Genomic DNA, 21,093 nt, shown 5'->3' on the forward strand with positions numbered 1-21,093 from the left:
CTTGATGAGAAAAGAATAGATAATTTGTCTGATGCTGCAGTTTTAGCTGATGAATATGTTCTCACTCACAAGAGATATTCTAAAGAAAAAGAGAAAGCTGAGAGTAAGTACGTTGCCTCTACTCAGAGTACAGGTAACAGGAAAGAGAATAAAGATGATGTTTCTCAGGAAGTAAATACCAGCTTCACCTCTAGATTTCAGAAAAGTAAATGTACTTATTGTAGTAAGCTTGGTCATACTACGGAGAGATGTTTCAGGAGAGAGTGTGATGTGAACAAAAAGGAGTCTTTAAATATTCAGTCAATTGGTCTAGTGTCCACTCTTGAGAGTTCCCAGAATTCTTTAACTGAGTTAACTGAACCTGCTTTGAGGGGTAACTTAAATTCTCATGATGGAGCTCCTCTTTTGAGCAGTAACGTGGGTGACACTCTCAAGAGTTCATGTGCTAATTTCCTGTCTGATGGTTTTGTCAGTCCTCTGGACAGTAATGACAGGAAATCAGTTAAAATATATCGTGATACAGGTGCTTGCCAATCCCTTATGCTGACCAGTGTTCTAGGCTCTAATGTTAATTCCTCTGATGAAACTGTAATCTTACAAGGTGTAGGGAATAATTACTTCTCTGTCCCTCTGTGCAGAGTGAATTTAGAGTCTGGCTTTGTTAATGGTTCCGTTATGGTTGGGTTGGTTGAGACACTCCCAATGTCAGGTGTAACTTTCTTACTTGGAAATGATATTGGTGGAAGTCAAGTGTGTCCAGCTCCTCAGATGTCTAGTGAGCCAGTGGCTGCGTCCCAGGATTGTGATGTCCCTGATGTGTTCCCTGCATGTGCTGTCACTAGGGCTAAGTCTAAAGTTACTGGTGATTTAGAGGATAATGATGATGATGATGTTATCCTAGCTGACACTTTTCTTGCTAATTTGGACCACTCACCAGATGAGGCAGTACCCCGTAGTGTTGATAATTTGTCTCGTCAAGAGTTGGTTGAGTTGCAGGTTGCTGACCCTGAGTTGAAAGGTCTAGCTAACTCTGCTTGCAGTGAGGAAGAGTCAGCTGGTGCTTCTACTTGTTATTATGTAAAGTCAGGAGTACTTATGAGGAAGTGGAGACCCCCAACAGCATCAGCCGACTGTGAATGGGAGATTGTACATCAAGTTGTCATCCCTCGTGTTTGTAGGCAGGATATCATTAGAGTGGCTCATGATTCCAGTTTGGCAGGACACCTTGGAGTGAGGAAGACTGAGGCACGCATTTTGGAACACTTCTACTGGCCAGGTATCTTCAGGGATGTTTCCTGGTATTGTAAGTCTTGTCACACCTGTCAAGTTGTGGGGAAGTGTAATCAGACTGAAAAGGTTGCACCTCTAGTTCCCATTCCTCCTTTTGAGGCGCCTTTCACCCGTGTGTTGGTGGATATTGTGGGCCCTCTTCCTAAGACTTCTTCTGGATTTTCTTATGTGTTGACCCCGATTGATATAGCTACTCGTTATCCTGAAGCCATTCCACTTAGAAATATCTCAGCAAAGAACGTGGTTAAGGAAATGCTAGGGTTCTTCACAAAGTTTGGTCTGCCCAAGGAGGTACAGTCAGACTGGGGAAGTAATTTCATGTCAAATGTTTTCAAGCAGTCTCTGAAAGAGTTGGGCATCACCCAGATCACCTCTTCAGCTTACCATCCCCAGACCCAAGGAGCGTTGGAGAGATATCATCAAACACTCAAATCGATGCTCAAGAAATACTGTTTGGAACACCAGAAAGAGTGGGATAAAGGTCTTCCATTCGTTGTGTTTGCCGCAAGAGAATCTCCAAATGAATCACTGGGCTTCTCACCTTTTGAACTACTGTTTGGCCATGAAGTAAGAGGACCCCTTAAGTTACTCAAGGAATGCTGGCTGTCGGAGGAAGATGACGTCAACCTGCTGGAGTATGTGATAAAGTTCAAAGAATGGCTGTCCACTGCTTTACAGCTGGCGAGAGAGAATTTAGGGGCTGCTCAGGAGAAGATGAAGACTTGGTATGATAAGAAGTCCAGGTTACGCCACTTTCAGCCAGGAGATCAGGTTTTGATTCTGCTACCAGTTCATGGGCAACCTCTTCAAGCCAAGTTTAGTGGCCCTTACTTCGTGGAGAAGAAACTCAATGATGTCAACTATGTCATCGCCACACCAGATCGTAGAAAGAACAAGCAACTATGTCACATCAACATGCTAAAGTTATATCACAGGCGGGACGAAGATAATCCAGTCTGCACTGTAGCTGTTCCACCCGAGTCTGCAAGTGAAGCTCTCCCATGCAGTATGAGCCTGAGTGATAGTTTGGGGAAGAATCCTGATATCATGAATGATCTCCAGACTAAGCTTTCTCATCTACCTCCCGAGGAAAGGCAGGAGTTTTCGGCATTACTGCAGGAGTACCCGCAAGTGTTCCGTGCCACTCCGGGAAGAACCACTGTGTTGATGCATGATGTCGATGTTGGAGACGCAAAGCCAATTAAATTGCCTCCTTACCATGTGAACCCAGTGAAAGTTCCTCTCATCCAGAAGGAGCTTGGCTACCTGTTGGACCACAAGATGATTGAGCCCTGTCAGAGCGAGTGGAGTTCTCCTGTCACTCTAGTCCCTAAGCCAGGTGGGTCACAGCGGCTTTGCATCGACTACAAACGTGTTAATCAGATAACCAAAACAGACACTTACCCTCTCCCTCGTGTCGAAGATTGCATAGACAAGATCGGAAAGGCTAGGTACATAAGTAAGTTTGATTTGTTAAAGGGATACTGGCAAGTACCTATAACTGAACGTGCTAGGGAGATCTCATGTTTTGTAACACTAGGAAAGAAAATGTTATTGGAGATTGCTTATCTAGACTTTAGACAGATTGTTTTAGAGTAATAAGAAATTTCCTTTGTAAATTTCTTTTTCTTTGTGGGGAGGTGTTACATAGCCTATGATTTCATCATCCTTTGTGTAATTTTAACGCACAGTATGCTGCATGTTTGATCACGAGCGTGTTCTGCCTCAGTTCCCCCCTTCTACCGTTATAGTAGAGTAAGTCGTTCTTTCTGTTGTTCAGAACGGGATTGTCAACTCTTTGTCCCCATGGCTTCATTTGCGCGTCCTTCTTACAAGTTGTATCAAGCTTTGCCGGCCCCTATATAATGAGCTCAGTCTCTGCATCATTGCCACTTAGATCTACTCCTCATTTTGTTCACATCTCTGTCCTCCCCTGTACAGATATTATTATTGTGAGTGCTCAAGAAATCTCCAAACATCTAGCAGCTGTGTGTAATTTGAGTATAACTGTTGTATTTTTTCTTGTACTGTGTAGCATAAGGTTAATTCTTAGGCCTAGTTAGGTTTTTGATTAATGTTGGGTTATGTCAGTCATTTTTTATAATAGTTTGTATCTGTAATAATTTATCTTGCATTAACTGAGCATTACCCGGTGTATTTTCATTTTATCAGGGCTGACTTAGATAAATTTACTCTTGCTAATTTCGTGTTAATAGAGGCTATTGCAGTCCATATATTTAACCTGTTTATTTGCCATTACATTATCCTTATGAGTCCTGAATGTTTTGTTGTTAGTTTGTGCATTAAACTTTAACTTGTAATTTTACCTAACTCTTTTGTTTTGAACCTGGAACTTTACGGGACAGTAGTGACTCTTAGTATTCTCACTTAAAGTGTACGTTATCTTTCTCTGTTCCGCAACAATATATATATATATATATATATATATATATATATATATATATATATATATATATATATATATATATATGGCTACTCAACACTGAACCTCGGAGTCCCCTCGGGGGGGGACTGCCTGGAACCACTGATTCACTTCTTCTTCATTTGTGCAACATTCACGGCCTTTCCTCAAACTTTCGCTCTGTTGAGCACCACCTTTCCTCCTCTAAACCTCACCTTCGCTTTCTAACTGAGACTCAGCTGTCTGAGGGAACTGACAGCAAACCCTTTTCTGTATCCTCGTACTTTCTGTATACTCATTTCAAAGCCAAAGGTGGATGTTGTGTATATATACACAACGACTTATCTTGGTCTTGTGTTCCAGAACACGATTCTTCTGAATTCTCTATAATATGGCTTCGGCTTTCCTGTCATTCTCTGACTGAATATATCTGTGCTGTTTACCTATCCCCTAGTTCCACTGACTATCAAAAATTCTTCGACTATCTTACTTCTACGATGGAACACATTCTGTCCATTTATCATTTCCCTGAAATCTCCATTTTAGGAGATTTCAATGTTCACCACCACCTTTGGCTCTCCTCTCCTTTCACTGATCCAACTGGTGAACAAGCCTACATCTTTTCTATCCTTAATGACCTAGTGCAGCTTGTACAGCACCCTACCCGTATCCCAGACCGCCTTGGAGAGAGCTCCAACATACTTGACCTCTTCCTTACAACTAATCCTTCTGTTTACACTGTTAATCTTTTCTCTCTGCTGGGCTACTCCAATAACAACCTTATCACCTTAACCTGTCCTATCACTCCGGTACAGCCTGTGGACCCTTCAAAGAAACGTCATCTGTGGCACTTTGGAGGTGTGGAGTAATACTTATTTGATTTTCCGTGGAATGATTATTGCTTCCATGGCCGGGAGCAATCTGAGTGTCCCTTACGCATTATGGAGGTTATTCTTTCGGGCATAGAAGGATATATTCCTTTCTCATATCCTTTGTCAAACGCAAGAAAGCCTTGGTTTAACCCGCCCCGTCCCGACCACTTTCTCACCAATGGTACCCCCCAATCCCGACCATTTTTCAACCCTTTTTTTTTTTGCTAAAACTTTCGCTTTTGGTCAGAAACAATGGTCAGTCACAAAGAAATTGTTCCCCGGGGTCCATAATTGCCCTAAACAGGTATGCCTTGGTCCCACCTGGCCCCGTGCTCTCCATAGGTGGTCTGAGCCTCTAACATTTTCAGTGTTTTATAAGTCTGGGAAACCAATGAAAGTAAGTAGATATGTATTTATTACAAACATAAAAACATGTGATAAAAGAGTAAATTGGATTTTATACAAAAATAGAGCAGAAATAAGCATTGTACCATCGTCCAAAACGAGCAAAATCGGGCATACTGGTCACGATGAATCGCTAATATTCGAAAATCATGATACATATCATTTTTTTTACTTACATAATACTTCTACAATAACATTATAACAGTTTACATTTTATTGAACTGTTTTTACGTATTCACAGGCCTTTCGATAACATTTAGCGTAATGTTAGCGCTTATTTACGTAGTGAGTGAACTCGCTGTGACTGTTGTTTCAACTAGTATTGTGTTTTTTATACTTACATAATACTTTCCTAATAACATTATACACTTTTCAACTTTATAGAACTGTTTTGAGATAATTTCAGGCCTTATGTAAATATATAGCATAATAATAGCGTATAATAATACACACGGTGAAGTCGCTATGACAACTATTTCAACTTACAACCTATTTTTGTACTTATATAATAATTCTCCACTAACATTGCACATGTTTACACTTGATATAATTGATATCACATAATTTCAGACCTTATGATTCAACTGAGCGTCATATTATCGCGTACTTACACAGAGAGTGTTATCGCGATATCATTTGTTTCATCTTACACTAGTAATCAACTTATAAAATACCTTACTATGGTCAGACTCAAATATGAAGTCCGTTTGGGTGGGGCCCGCGTGGGGATTTCCCTCTCTACAGCTCTGCCAAACCTCCTCTCTCTCTCTCTCTCTCTCTCTCTCTCTCTCAGTTGATTGAGAAAGTTTTTATATATTTATAATTTGTGTTTTCTTCTATATTGTTTAGACCTTTTTTCCACACCACCGCTGAGGTAAAAGTCTTGGCGCGTTTTTTTTTATACAGGTTTCCTCAGTAGGCATAAGTCCTCTCTGATCTTTCTTCTAGAAAATACTTGTTCACATCGTAAATAAGTTCTTTCTCCCGACTGTGGAGCACACGAGAGCGAGTCGGAGTAGCTGCCATCGTGGGTGGGGATCAGGGAAGAAGTGACCGGTCACCTGTAGTCTGAGGTGGGTGTTCTTGACCTCTGGCAACGTCGGAAAGCGACGTTGTCACGTGGTGTGGAATTTATACAAATCATTGCTATTATCCTAAAAAGCGACACATTCATAGCACTATATAGCCTTATTTAATATATTTAATAAGTACAGAATATTTAATATACAATTTCAGATAGTAAATAGCTGACATATGACAGAGAGAGAGATAGGTACTGGGGTTGATGCGGCAGGGCTGTAGAGAGGGAAATTCCCTCTCGGGCCCCACCCAAACGGACTTCATATTTGAGTCTGACCATACTAACATTACAACAAATTCCACTTTATATAATTCCTATCACATACTTACTGACCAGAATGTGGGTGTACTCGTGACATCAATTATTACAACTTACACTATTGTTCAACTTATACGTTTTATTCATGCTAACATTACACCCGTTTCCACTTTATATTCTTGCTATCACATATTTACTGACCAGAGTGTTATACTGAGCGTCATATTTTCGCAGATTTACACAGTGGGTGTAGTTTTGATATCACTTCTTTCAACTTACACTAATTCTCAACTTATACTTTACTTTCCTGAAAACATAACACCCGTTTCAACTTTATATTTGACTTAGCACCTACTGACTGGCCTTACCATTATAATGAGTGTCATTTCGCCATCCCACTCAGTTTCAGTAGTGTAGGAAATTATGGTACTCTTTGAAACAAGGCTGAAGGAACAACGCAACATTGCACTCGACACACTCGTACCTTGTGTCTTTTCTCTGAGTGGATGGTCTGACTGTCGAGTGCTTACATACATGGCAGCAACGCTGGGGTTTACGACGGTTTGGGTCGGAAGGGATTGCGCTGGGATAGTGGCGTCCTGCAAGACGTAGGGGAGTCTGAGCAGCTATGGGGGTGTGGGTGCGGTGTGTGGGTCTGTCCTGGGCATGCTTGGCGATTATTTCACGTGCCAGCTCCCTCACAAACCCCTCAAAGGTCTCGGATACTCCGGTGGTCATTGCGTGCACGTAATGGGCGTTCAGGACCGTGATGTCGAGCAAGTGGAAAAAGAGTTTCTTGTACCACTTCATCGTGGTCCTGGCACAGTCAACACTTGAAATCATCGAGCCTGACTGATCCACTTGCCTCATGTTCAGATTATAGTCCAGTACAGACTCGGGTTTCCAGACGTTGCGCCTCCTCTCGCTACGGTGATCCACGGAGTCTGTGCGGTGCATCAGGGGGCTGTGAACAGTTGATAGGAGGCAAACTTTCCTGTTGTGGTTCCACAGGGTGGCAAGGATGTTATTTGCCTGGAAGGAAACCACCTCGTTCTTGTCAAGTTTCCTCCCTATCTTGACCATATGGCGACGGTTTCTCTTGACTGTACCACAGACTCCGGTGTCGTGTTGGTGGAGGAACCTAGCGAGAAGAGGGCTAGTGTACCAGTTGTCCAGGTACAACACATGACCACGATGAAGGTACTCTTCTATCATTGTCTTCACCACGGCCCCAGAGAGTCCTATACTCTATACTTCTGTTATATCTGTCTGTGCGCCCGTGTACAAGACTATGTCTTGCACATAACCAGTCTTACAGTCACACATAACAAAGATCTTGAACCCGAAACGGTGTCTCTTGCTGGGTATGTACTGCCTAAAGGAAATATTGCCTCTCCACAACACAAGACTCTCGTCTATGACGAGGTCTCTGTAGGGATAAAATGAGGAGCGGAACATTTCCCATAAATGATCAAATACCAGCCTAATTCTCCTCATTTTATCTGTGTTATTTGCATTGGCTGGATCTTCTGCATCAAAAAAGTGGAGGCGGCCGAGAATATACTGAAATCGGTTACGACTCATCACCTTTCCAAAGAAAGGTGTGAGGATGATTGGGTCAGTTGTCCAGTAGGCAGGAATTTGGTTTTTCCTTACCACACCCATCAAGAGAACCAGGGCCAAAAATAGGAACATCTCTGAAATTGTAACGGGATAGTCATACTGTTGGGAATGCCTGCTCGTGGTTCCCAAACGTTCACTTTCACGGCGCTGTGATTGTGAAAAGATATTAGTCTGTTCAACTATGCGCCCCACAAACGCCTCACCAAAGAACAAGTGGAAAAAATCCACCCTAGACGAACCTGCATTCACACCTGGAGCCGTGCAACCAGACCGCCACTCCTCAGTGAAAGGGTGAATGATAGGAGTAAAATTACTCCCATCTTCCCAGTTCCACGTGACACCACCGTCTCCAGCCACGTCCTCATCATCCCCTTCGTCAGGGTGGGAAGGTGAGGGTGGTGGGGGAGGTTGGGGAGGTGGAGAGCGGCGCCTCTCATCACTCGCACTTCTCTTCCCTCTCCCTTTTCCTTTACCCTTTCCCTTCCCTTTCCTTCCTTTCCCCACATCCTGGGGCTGTGGGGAGGAAGTTTGGGAATATTGTGAGGCGAAAGACGTGCTGGGGAGTGGCTCCACCTCCTCTCCCCTAGGCCTACGTGCACCACGTGCTCGTGCTGCCTCCCTCACACCACTTGCCCCTTCACCCCGCACTACCCCCACACCACTCTCACTTTCACCCCGCGCTGCCGCCACAACACTTTCCCTTTCACCCAGCAATCCCACCACACCACTTTCCACTTCCCCAGACAAAAGACTTTCACCATACCTTTTATGTCTTCTCGTCCCACCTTCTGATCCTCGGGGTGATATTTTTTCTTTTCCCAACCACGCGGCGATATCACGTCCTAAACCGCCGTCATCCTCATCGTCCTCATCCTCGTCCTCATCAGATTCGGGATGGAGAGATAGCCGTGCACGTGGTTGGGGAGCAGGCTGGCCTTCCCTTGCCTTACGGTATAAAGGAGAGTTGTGGTGTGGATGTGGATGTGATAGGAAGCGTTATGAGGAACACACTGAGGTGGTTTGGCCATGTGGAGAGGATGGAGGGTGAAAGACTGACGAAGAGAGTGTATGTGAGTGAGGTGGAGGGGGGAAGAGGGAGGGGGAGGATGAAATGGAGGGATGGGGTGGAGAGGTATATGAGAGAGGGGGGTGTGAGTTGGGAGCAGGGCAGTGAAATGGCGGGGGACAGGGCGACTTGGAGGCGATTTGTTTGTGGCCACCCCAAACGGGATTGAGGCGTCTGGCAATATATATATATATATATATATATAGTGCAACCAGATTGTGTCCCCCCCGCCACAGGGGGGGGACACAATCTGGACGCAGTATTGGGTGGTACTACTACTCTGCGGCCAGGTTGTGTTAGGAAGAATACTGCCACCATATCCCTGCGTGTCGTAAAGGGCGTCTAAAATGGGCGGGGTGAGGGGACTAGGGACCCTCTCCTCTGTTTTTCAGTTCTTAAAAAGGTACTGGCCAGAGAAAGGGATGGGAGACTGAGTTATCCCTGTACCCTGAGGATTGGGTCTATGAATGTGCATGGATGTAGTACGATTGAGGCAAAAAGGGAGGAGATTGAGAGAATGTTTGTGAGAATAAAGTTGGATGTGTTAGCTTTGAGTGAAACGAAGATGAAAGGGAAGGGTAAGTCTATGTTTGGAAGTGTGAATGGAAGATTGTCAGGTGTTGATAGAGGAAGGGCAAAAGAAGGTGAGGCCTTGTTAGTGAGTGTGGATGTACAGCAGTGTGTGACTGAATGGAAGGATGTGTCATCGAGACTGATGTGGGTGAAAGCGAAATTTGAATGTGAGTTGTGGGTGTTTGTGAGTGCATATGGGCCTGGTAGTGAAGGGGATGAAGAAGAGAGTCTTTCTGGAATGATGTTGATGAGTGTCTGCAGAGTTTCGGAGCGAATGTTAATGTGGTAATGATGGGAGATCTGAATGCTAGAGTGGGAAATGTAGCAGTTGAAGATGTACTGTAGTTGGTATGCATGGTGCGCCTGGAAGAAATGAAAGTGGGAAACGAATGATAGGGATGTGCGTTGAGCGAGAGATGGTGATTGGAAATACCCTGTTTGAGAAGAAAGATATTTATAAGTATACATGAGCGAGACAAGAGGGTGGAAGGGTTGTTGATAGAGCGTTGATGGACTATGTGTTGTATCCAGGAATGTAATAGGAAGATTGTTGGATGTGAGAGTTCTGAGAGGGGAGGGTGGAGGAATGTCTGACCACTACCTGGTGGAAGGGAAGGTAAGAGTAGGTAAGAGATGGATGAGAGCAAGGAGAGTTAGGTGTGGCAGGGAGGTTTTGAAATTGAGTGAGTTGGATAAAAGAGAGAAAATGATAGAGTATCAGGAGAAATTGAAAGATGAGTGGAACACAGTGAAAGATCAGGAAAATAACAGTGTAGAGGAGGAATGGCAGTTGTTAAAGAGTGCTGTGGTGGGCCATGTGGAAGAGGTGTGTGATGTGAGATGTGTGGGTAGTTGTGTAAGAAATGGAAGAGAATGGTGGTGCGAGGATGTAAGTATGGCTGTGGCTGAGAAGAGACGTGCATATGAAGTGTGGCTGCAGAAGAATGATGAGGTGTCAAAATAAGAGGTATAAGGAAAAGAGGAATAGGGCGAGAAGGATTGTGCGTGATGCTAAAGTGGCAGCAGATGAGAGGTGGGGTAGGCGGTTGACTGAGAGTTTTCAACAGAATAAGAAAATGTTTTGGAAGTTAAAGGGTGTGAAAGGGAGAGTCTGGGATGGAAAAGCGAATTAAAGCAGAGGATGGAAGGATGTTACCTGAGATTTTTTTTTTTATGTGTCTAACTCTGGGCATAGGCTTCACAGCCTGCTCCCAAGGCCCAGTAGTCCTCCTACATGGGCAGAGTATTTTGAAAGACTGTTAAATGTAGAGGAGGAAAGGGTGGCTGAGATTGTGGCAGATGTAAGGGTGCAAGGAATAAATGTGTTGGGAGAGTTGAATGATCCTTTGATCACGAAGAAGGAAGTGCAGGAGGCAGTAAAGGAGATGAAAAAAGGGAAAGCTGAAGGTATGGATGGGTGTGTTGTGGAATGCCTGAAGGGTGGTGGCGCGACTATTGCTGACTGGTTAGTAAGATTGTTAAATGTGTGCTTTGTGAAAGGTATGGTGCCAATTGACTGGGCAAGTGCTTGTGTGGTCCCGTTGTATAAAGGCAAGGGTGATAAGTATGAATGTACTAGTTTTAGGGGTATAAGTCTGCTGCGTGTTGTAGGTAAGGTGTATGGTAGAGTGTTAATTAAGGGAGTTAGAGAGGGTACAGAGGGAGTGATTGGTGATGAGCAGTGTGGCTTTAGGAGAGGGATGGTATGCGTGGATCAGGAGTTTCCTGTAAGACAAGTGTGTAAAAGTAATTAGAGAAAGGCAAGGATGTGTTTTGGGCATTCATGGATTAACCCTTTCAGGTCTCAGATAGGTCCCAAGGTCATATTTGACACGCATTAAAAAAAAAAAAAAATCCAAGGTTTGCAAATAAAGAAAAAAAATATTATATTCATGCACAAGGAAGTAATACGCATTTGCCTATAAAACATTAGAGCTCTAGTCGTCATACAAGTGCTGCAAAAATAATGGGAAGTTGAATAGCAAGTGGTGTGTGGTAGTGGGGTGAATATTGCCTTCTTGGTGGGTAGGTGATTTCTTGGTGTGTAGGCGACATGATTGCATTATTTGTTTCCGTGTTTTTCCATAAAAAATAGTGCACTATTATATGTATATTATATCTCACGTGATTTGTGAAAGATCCTTGAGATGTTTTCTTTACAAACAACAGACTAAACAGTTACAAGATCCTTATAAAACTATCACTTACTAGTTACTACTAATTTATTTTGCTTTGCTCTTATTTTACCTAGTACTGTCCAAGGCTGTGGGGGTGAGGACACTGGGGTAAGCCTACGAGCTTGCCTTTTGTATGTCATCATCATCATCAGCAGCAGCAGCCATTTGAGTACCCACTGCAGGACTGGCCTATCCTGACCGAAGTCGGGACGATACAGCCAATGTATCTCTCCCAAGTGGCTTAGGCTGTCTAGTAGAGATTGCATGTAGGGTGAAAAGTGCTTGTAAGTGTAATTGTAGTGTTAGAGTGGCTTTGGATGTGTGTGTAGTCTGTGAACCAAGTGTAATCGGCCTGCGCAAGCCGACTGGGTGCAAGCATACTTATAGTAAGCAACACTGGTTCAACCACAGGACCCCTTGTGTCCGCCAATGCAGTTCGTGGCCGGGTGAACACTCCCAAAGTTTATTATCCTGGCGGGGCGCGAATCCTGGCTCACCCGTGTACAAAAACGCACGCTGTACCACAGAGGCTCCCTTTTGTATGTACATATGTTTATTTAATTGTTGCTAACTATATCATCCTGTGTACTTACAGGCAGCAGTAGAGACAGTGATCAAATTATTAAGACCAAATTCATGGAAAGAAGCCAATATCCACCCAGTTCCGAAGAAAGGAAGTTCGTCTGACCCCTCCAATTACAGACCAATAACTGTCACATCTTCTCTTGGTAAGGTATTTGAAACTTTAATTAATAAGCACATTGTTAAACATCTTGAATCCAACAACTTATCTAGTGATAGACAATACGGTTTTCGCCACGAAAGATCCACCATTGACATACTCAATCTCTTAACTTATACCATCCATCAATCAATTGATCTTTTTGGAGAAACTCATGCAGTAGCTCTTGATATATCTAAAGCTATCGACAGAGTATGGCACCATTCCCTGCTGTCCAAACTCCCTTGCTATGGACTAACGTCTTTTGTTCCTTTGATTACTTCATATCTTAGTGACAGGAAAATAAGAGTAAAAGTAGATGGTGTATATTCCAATTTCCATTCAATTAACGCCGGCGTGCTGCAGGGATCAGTTCTGGCGCCAACTCTATTTCTGGTTCATATTAATGATCTCTTATCTGTCACCCACAATCCCATTCACTCATATGCAGATGACTCAACACTACATAGTTCATTCACACTCAGACATCCATTTACAGAGTCTAATATCTCTACCTCCCAACTCAGTACAGCCATCTCCATAAATCAAGATCTATCTACAATCAGTGAATGGGGACAAAACAACCTTGTCTCTTTTAATGCTAGTAAAACTTAATATATACAGTTTACTGATCGACAGATATTGCCAGATTCGTACATTACATTCAGTGCTACTAATATTCCCATCTCCAAAAGTATTGAAATTCTTGGTGTCTCACTTAACAGTGCCCTCAGCTGGACCTCTCATGTCAGATCACTTGCTAAAACCGCCTCAAAGAAACTTGGATTATTGTACAGAGTCCGTAACTTCTTCGCCGATGAGCAGTTAGCTATAATTTATGAGTCATGTGCGCTCTCAGCTTGAATATTGCTCACCCTTGTGGAATGGTTGTGGAGAGGTTGCATTAAGACAACTAGATAAAATTCAGAATAAAGCTGTTAGAATCATTAACAACCCTGCCATTACATAAAGACTACCTCCCCTGTAAGTAAGAAGGAATGTTGCCTCCCTTGCATTATTTTACAGATATTTTTTTGGCAAATGCTTAGACGAAGTTGCGTCCATGGTGCCACCTCTCCATGCCTTCCCTCGTGCTACACGAGCATCTGGTAGCGCTCATGACTGGAATGTTACTCAGCCATATTGCAGAACTTCTGCCTGTCAGAATTCTTTCATTCCCCGAACTGCATCTCTCTGGAACTCGCTTCCCCTGAGTTGTTTTCCTCCAAATGTCAACCCACAACTGTTCAAGTCTAACTGTTACAGATATTTTATGAACAGAGGACACCAGTAATTTGGTGTATGGATTATTTTTTTTTACTCATTTGTTTTTCCTTCCTCCGTTCTGTTACTTATAAAAAAAAGAATTATATCTAAAAAATGACGGTGTTATAAGTATAACCAGGAAATGTGAGAAACTCATGAAGTATAAATCAGAAAAAAGCAAGGAGATACAATCAATAATTTGTCAGTGAAAAAGGCAACACTCGCTGCACGTGTATGTCCGCCTGGTAACAAATAAATGCATGGTACGTGTATAAAAGGCTACAAAAACAACCTTAGAAACCTAAAACCATAAATCTGTATTTATTTTCCCTCAATCAGACACTCTAACACCCAGGATATGAATAAATATTGAGACATGCAATGCAGAAATCTCTTGCTTGCCTGTGACGCGGCAGGTATAGTGCGTAAGCGGGAGGCAGGGGTGGGGGATTGGAGGAAGAGTAGAGGGTGGAGGGTGGAGGGTGGGAGGAAGAGGGGTGGGTGATCGGTGGGAGGTGGGGGGGTGGAGGAAGGGGGATATGAAAGGGAGGAGGGAGGTGAGAGTTATGTATCCTCCAGAGCAGTAAAAATATATTGCAAACAATATTCTTTTGCTAAATGAACTGTCTGATACCAAACTAGTAAAAAATATTGCCAGATCAAACAGAATAATAGAACCAATACGTGCAACGCAACCCCCCACCATGATTAGCTCTGTGTAAACTATAATATTGTGATCTACACATGCCTGGTAGAAGCAGAGGGATCTGGGAAGCGGCTTGTATCCTTATTTCATTCACCAGCCTCACGCAAGTTTTCATTCATGTCTAAATATGCTGCCACGGGAGTGGCTAGGAGACCCCTACCAAGAAAGCCACTATAGTGGCCAGGAGACCTGAAAGGTTAAGGGAAAGTGTATAATAGAACTGATAGGGAGGCTTTGTGGACTGCTTTAAGATGGTATTAACTTGATGGTAGGTTACCAAAAGGGTTGAAAAGTTTTTATGTAAATAGTAAAGCGTGTGTAAGAGTGGGAAATACTGTGAGTGATTGGTTTCCTGTGAGAGTGGGGCTGCGGCAGGGATGTGTGATCCCGCTTTGGTTGTTTAACCCGCCCCGTCCCGACCACTTTTTGACCACTGGTACCCCCCAATCCCGACCATTTTTCGACCCTTTTTTTTTTTTTGCTAAAACTTTCGCTTTTGGTGAGAAACAATGGTCAGTGGCAAAGAAATTGTTCCCCGGGGTCCATAATTACCCTAACCAGGTATGCCTTGGTCCCACCTGGCCCCGTGTTCTCCGTAGGCGGTCTGAGCCTCTAACGTTTTCTATGGTATTATAAGTCTGGGAAACCAATGAAAGTAAGTAGATATGTATTTATTACAAACATAAAAACATGTGATAAAAGAGTATATTGGATTTTATACAAAAATAGAGCAGAAATAAGCATTGTATCATTGTGCGAAACAAGCAAAATCGGGCAACTTGGTCACGATGAATCGCTACCATTCTAAAATCATGATACATATCATTTTTTTTACTTACATAGTACTTCTACAATAACATTATACCATTTTACATTTTATTGAACTGTTTTTACGTATTCACAGGCCCTTTGATAACATTTAGCGTAATGTTAGCGCTTATTTACGTAGTTAGTGAACTTGCTGTGACTGTTGTTTCAACTCGTATTGTGTTTTTTATACTTACATAATACTTTTCTAATATTATTATACACTTTTCAATTTTATAGAACTGTTTTGAGATTATTTCAGGCCTTATGTAAATATATAGCGTAATAATAGCGCATAATAACACACACGGTGAAGTCGCTATGACAACTATTTCAACTTACAACCTATTTTTGTACTTATATAATAATTCTCCACTAACATTGCACATGTTTACACTTGATATAATTGATATCACATAATTTCAGAACTTACGATGGAACTGAGCGTCATATTAGCGTGTACTTACACAGGGAGTGTTATCGCGATATCATTTGTTTCATCTTACACTAGTATTCAACTTATAAAATACCTTACTACTAACATTACAACAAATTCCACTTTATATAATTCCTATCACATACTTACTGACCAGAATGTGGGTGTACTCGTGACATCAATTACTACAACTTACACTATTGTTCAACTTATACGTTTTATTCATGCTAACATTACACCCATTTCCACTTTATTTCCTTGCTATCACATATTTACTGACCAGAGTGTTATACTGAGCGTCATATTTTCGCAGATTTACACAGTGGGTGTAGTTTTGATATCAATTCCTTCAACTTACACTAATTCTCAACTTATACATTACTTTTCTGAAAAAATAACACCCGTTTCAACTTTATATTTGACTTAGCACCTACTGACTGGCCTTGCCATTATAATGAGTGTCATTTCGCCTTTCCACACAGTTTCAGTAGTGTAGGAAATTATGATACTCCTTGAAACAAGGCTCAAGGCACAACGCAACATTGCACTCGACACACTCGTACCTTGTGTCTTTTCTCTGAGTGGATGGTCTGACTGTCGAGTGCTTACATACATGGCAGCGATGCTGGGGTTTACGACGGTTTGGGTCGGAAGGGATTGCGCTGGGATAGTGGCGTCCTGCAAGACGTAGGGGAGTCTGAGCAGCCATGGGGGTGCGGGTGCGGTGTGTGGGTCTGACCTGGGCATGCTTGGCGATTATTTCACGTGCCAGCTCCCTCACAAACCCCTCAAAGGTCTCGGATACTCCGGTGGTCATTGCGTGCATGTAATGGGCGTTCAGGACCGTGATGTCGAGCAAGTGGAAAAAGAGTTTCTTGTACCACTTCATCGTGGTCCTGGCACAGTCAACACTTGAAATCATCGAGTCTGACTGATCCACTTGCCTCATGTTCAGATAATAGTCCAGTACAGACTCGGGTTTCCAGACGTTGCGCCTCCTCTCGCTACGGTATTCCACGGAGTCTGTGCGGTGCATCGGGGGGCTGTGAACAGTTGATAGGAGGCAAACTTCCCTGTTGTGGTTCCACAGGGTGGCAAGGATGTTATTGGCCTGGAAGAAAACCACCTCGTTCTTGTCAAGTTTCCTCCCTATCTTGACCATATGGCGACGGTTTCTCTTGACTGTACCACAGACTCCGGTGTCGTGTTGGTGGAGGAACCTAGCGAGAAGAGGGCTAGTGTACCAGTTGTCCAGGTACAACACATGTCCATGATGAAGGTACTCTTCTATCATTGTCTTCACCACGGCCCCAGAGAGTCCTATACTCTATACTTCTGTTATATCTGTCTGTGCGCCCGTGTACAAGACTATGTCTTGCACATAACCAGTCTTACAGTCACACATAACAAAGATCTTGAACCCGAAACGGTGTCTCTTGCTGGGTATGTACTGCCTAAAGGAAATATTGCCTCTCCACAACACAAGACTCTCGTCTATGACGAGGTCTCTGTAGGGATAAAATGAGGAGCAGAACATTTCCCGTAAATGATCAAATACCAGCCTAATTCTCCTCATTTTATCTGTGTTATTTGCATTGGCTGGATCTTCTGCATCAAAAAAGTGGAGGCGGCCGAGAATATACTGAAATCGGTTACGACTCATCACCTTTCCAAAGAAAGGTGTGAGGATCATTGGGTCAGTTGTCCAGTAGGCAGGAATTTGGTTTTTCCTTACCACACTCATCAAGAGAACCAGGGCCAAAAATAGGAACATCTCTGAAATTGTAACGAGATAGTCATACTGTTGGGAATGCCTGCTTGTGGTTCCCAAACGTTCACTTTCACGGCGCTGTGATTGTGAAAAGATATTAGTCTGTTCAACTATGCGCCCCACAAACGCCTCACCAAAGAACAAGTGGAAAAAATCCACCCTAGACGAACCTGCATTCACACCTGGAGCCGTGCAACCAGACCGCCACTCCTCAGTGAAAGGGTGAATGATAGGAGTAAAATTACTCCCATCTTCCCAGTTCCACGTGACACCACCGTCTCCAGCCACGTCCTTCGTCAGGGTGGGAAGGTGAGGGTGGTGGGGGAGGTTGGGGAGGTGGAGAGCGGCGCCTCTCATCACTCGCACTTCTCTTCCCTCTCCCTTTTCCTTTACCCTTTCCCTTCCCTTTCTTTCCTTTCCCCACATCCTGGGGCTGTGGGGAGGAAGTTTGGGAATATTGTGGGGCGAAAGAAGTGCTGGGGAGTGGCTCCACCTCCTCTCCCCTAGGCCTACGTGCACCACGTGCTCGTGCTGCCTCCCTCACACCACTTGCCCCTTCACCCCGCACTATCCCCACACCACTCTCACTTTCACCCCGCGCTGCCGCCACAACACTTTTCCTTTCACCCAGCAATCCCACCACACCACTTTCCACTTCCCCAGACAAAAGACTTTCACCATACCTTATATGTCTTCTCGTCCCACCTTCTGATCCTCGTGGTGATATTTTTTCTTTTCCCAACCACGCGGTGATATCACGTCCTAAGCCGCTGTCATCCTCATCGTCCTCATCCTCGTCCTCATCAGATTCGGGATGGAGAGAGAGCCGTGCACGCGGTTGGGGAGCAGGCTGGCCTTCCCTTGCCTTACGATATGTCACATACCGCGTTTTTCGGGGCGAAGGGACCTCCTCATCACTGCTACTTATTTCTTCCTCTGGCTGGACTTAATCGCGTTCTACCACATCATCGTTGAGTGAAGAATCACTATCTCCAGTGAAGGCTTCCAAGGCGGATGCAATTTCCTCGTCTGAGAGACCTTTCCGCGCCATGTCTGACCTGGGTCACTGCTAGCAGGTGAGTGACCGAGACAAGGGTGAGCGCGGGTCACGCGGGGTCTAGGACGCTGCCTGCCTGGTGGCAGGTAGGGGAGGCTTGGGTACGTGGGTGAATGGAAAATCTCGCGCGAATTTTGAAAATTGTGGAAATTATGAACCTTGCAATTGCAGGACGTTCAAGTACGTCAACGGGATTAGCTGTGACATAACGTGAGGACGTGGAAGTACGTCGACGGGACGCTGCGGGTTAATATTTATAAGGATGGTGTTGTAAGGGAGGTGAATGCAAAAGTTTTAGGTGGAGGTCTGAGTGTGGTGAATGTTGATTGTGGAGAGTGGAATCAGAAGCAGCTGCTGTTTGCAGATGATACTGCACTGGTGGCTGATAGTTTGGAAGGGTGTGTGAAAGGAGGAAATTGAAAGTAAATGAGAATAAGGTAAAGGGATGAAGTCTATGAGAGCGGTAGATGGTAGGAGGATGAATATAGTTTTGAATGGTAAGTTCCTTTAGGAGGTAGAGTGTTTTAAGTATTTAGGGTCACATGTTGCTGTGGATGGTAGAATAGATGCAAAAGTGAAGTTTAGAATGAATGAAGTAGGAAAGGTGCTGGGAGGAATGAAGGAAGTGTTTAGATGTCGTTCACTTAGAATAGATGTAAAAAGAAGGCTGTATGAGGGTATTGTGGTACAGACTGCGTTATATGGGACTGAAACATGGAATATGGGTGTAGCAGAGAGGAAAAGTTTGAATGTATTGGAGATGAGGTGTCTGATGAGTATGTGTGGAGCGACGCATATGGATCAAGTCAGAAATGAAGTGCGAAGGAGAACCGGAGTTGTTCGGGAGATGGCTGATCGAGTTGAGCAGAGGGTGTTGCGATGGTTTGGGCATATGGAGAGAACGGATAATGAGCGATTGGTGAAAGAGATAACTAGATCTGATGTGAGAGGTGTAAGGCTGGGAGGGAGACCACAAATAGGATAGATGGACGGTGTGAAGAGAGCATTGGATGCAAGAGGGATGTCTGTTGAGCAAAGAAGAGTGGCTGTGCATGACAGAAATAAATGGAGAGAAATTGTGAATGAATAAATGATGACGCAGCCCTGAGGGGATATTCTCCTGCATTTGGTCTGATCAGCTGATCAGGTCAGGTGCGGGTAAGGGGATGGGTCTATTATGATGTGGCAGAGGTAAACCAGCTCTGCTGTTGGGCCCTGCTGTGGATGTCAATGATTGCACTGCGCAGTTGACCCTCATGCGGTGTGGTGCGGTGAGGATCTATCACTTCTTCTCTTTGGGCCTATGATGTGAATGAATGTGTTTGAGTGGATGAGTTAATTGGAAGTGTGTCGTCCTTTCTTGGCTACCTCCCTTTCCTTGGGAGAAGCAGCCTAGGTATATAGATAGATAGATAGATCATCACCACAGCATTTGAAAATAAGGTAATATATTGCAGGTATAAGAGTTTTCCTTAACTGGTCTTTGAAACTAGAGCATTCTGCATTTGAAATCCTGGGAGGCAAATACTTCAGGATAGGGGGTTACCTGGATTACGTGCACGGAGTTATGCATTACACATTCGTTGAAATTGGGAAACATATATCTGAGTGTTAACTTCTAATATATCACTACCTCATATCATTCATTTTGCGTAATTCTTAGCGTGATATATATTTTATGTGACGTAATGGAGACACAGAAGTTTCACCATATATTCGCTAAGTTTTCATTGAATGTATATCAGTGCAGAGTGACCAAAGCAATCTGAAACTCTGCCATCACTTCTTGGGGCGACCATACCTGGAAGCAGCATCGACATACAGAGTGCTGCCAAACGCCTTGCAAGACACCTTGACCATAATGATTTTAAGGCAAGTTCTGGGTGGTTGTTCCAGTTCTGCACCAGGCATGGCATCGTCAACAAGGCAATAACTGGGAAGCTTTTGGGCATGGCCTTGTAGCATAAAGACGTTTCGTCGACGTTGTAGATCTCGTCCTTGGAGTACTGTCCCTCTTCAAGAAGCGCTCTAAATATCGCAGGATAGTCTCTCGCGGCCAGCTCATTGGCAGAGGCACGTTCACCAGACACTTTGACATGATGGAGTTCCTTGCGCTTCACAAAATGGTCCAGCCATCCAACCAATGCCTTGAAAGGTTTGTCCACATTTAACTTGCGAGATGCTGCCTTGTAAAAGAGCTGGGCTTGGTTCCAAATAGTTCTGCCGTTCAGTGGAACACCTTCCTTCTCCTTCCTCATTATGAAGGTGGCAAGATACCGTTCCATTAGTATCATCGCATGATTTCCCACCCGCAAACGGCCGTCGAGGTCAAAGGCACCATATGTCTTCACTACAGCCCTTATGGCATCACAGTTCTTTCACACTGTTCTCACTGTTGATTCAGCCAGTCCCAGGGCTTTCTCAGTGGCGGTGTTTCCTTGTCCCTCCTCCTTTATCTTGATAATCTCTAACTTGGTGGTGTGCGTCAGAAGTGTCTTAACTCTTGGGGCTGGCACCACATGTTGTACCTGACAGGCTAGCTGTAGAGAGCAGATCCGCATT

The sequence above is a fragment of the Coenobita brevimanus genome, chromosome 52 (assembly GCF_032717465.1).
Source record: "Coenobita brevimanus isolate Jiangsu-jjx chromosome 52, ASM3271746v2, whole genome shotgun sequence".
Taxonomy (NCBI): Eukaryota; Metazoa; Arthropoda; class Malacostraca; order Decapoda; family Coenobitidae; genus Coenobita; species Coenobita brevimanus.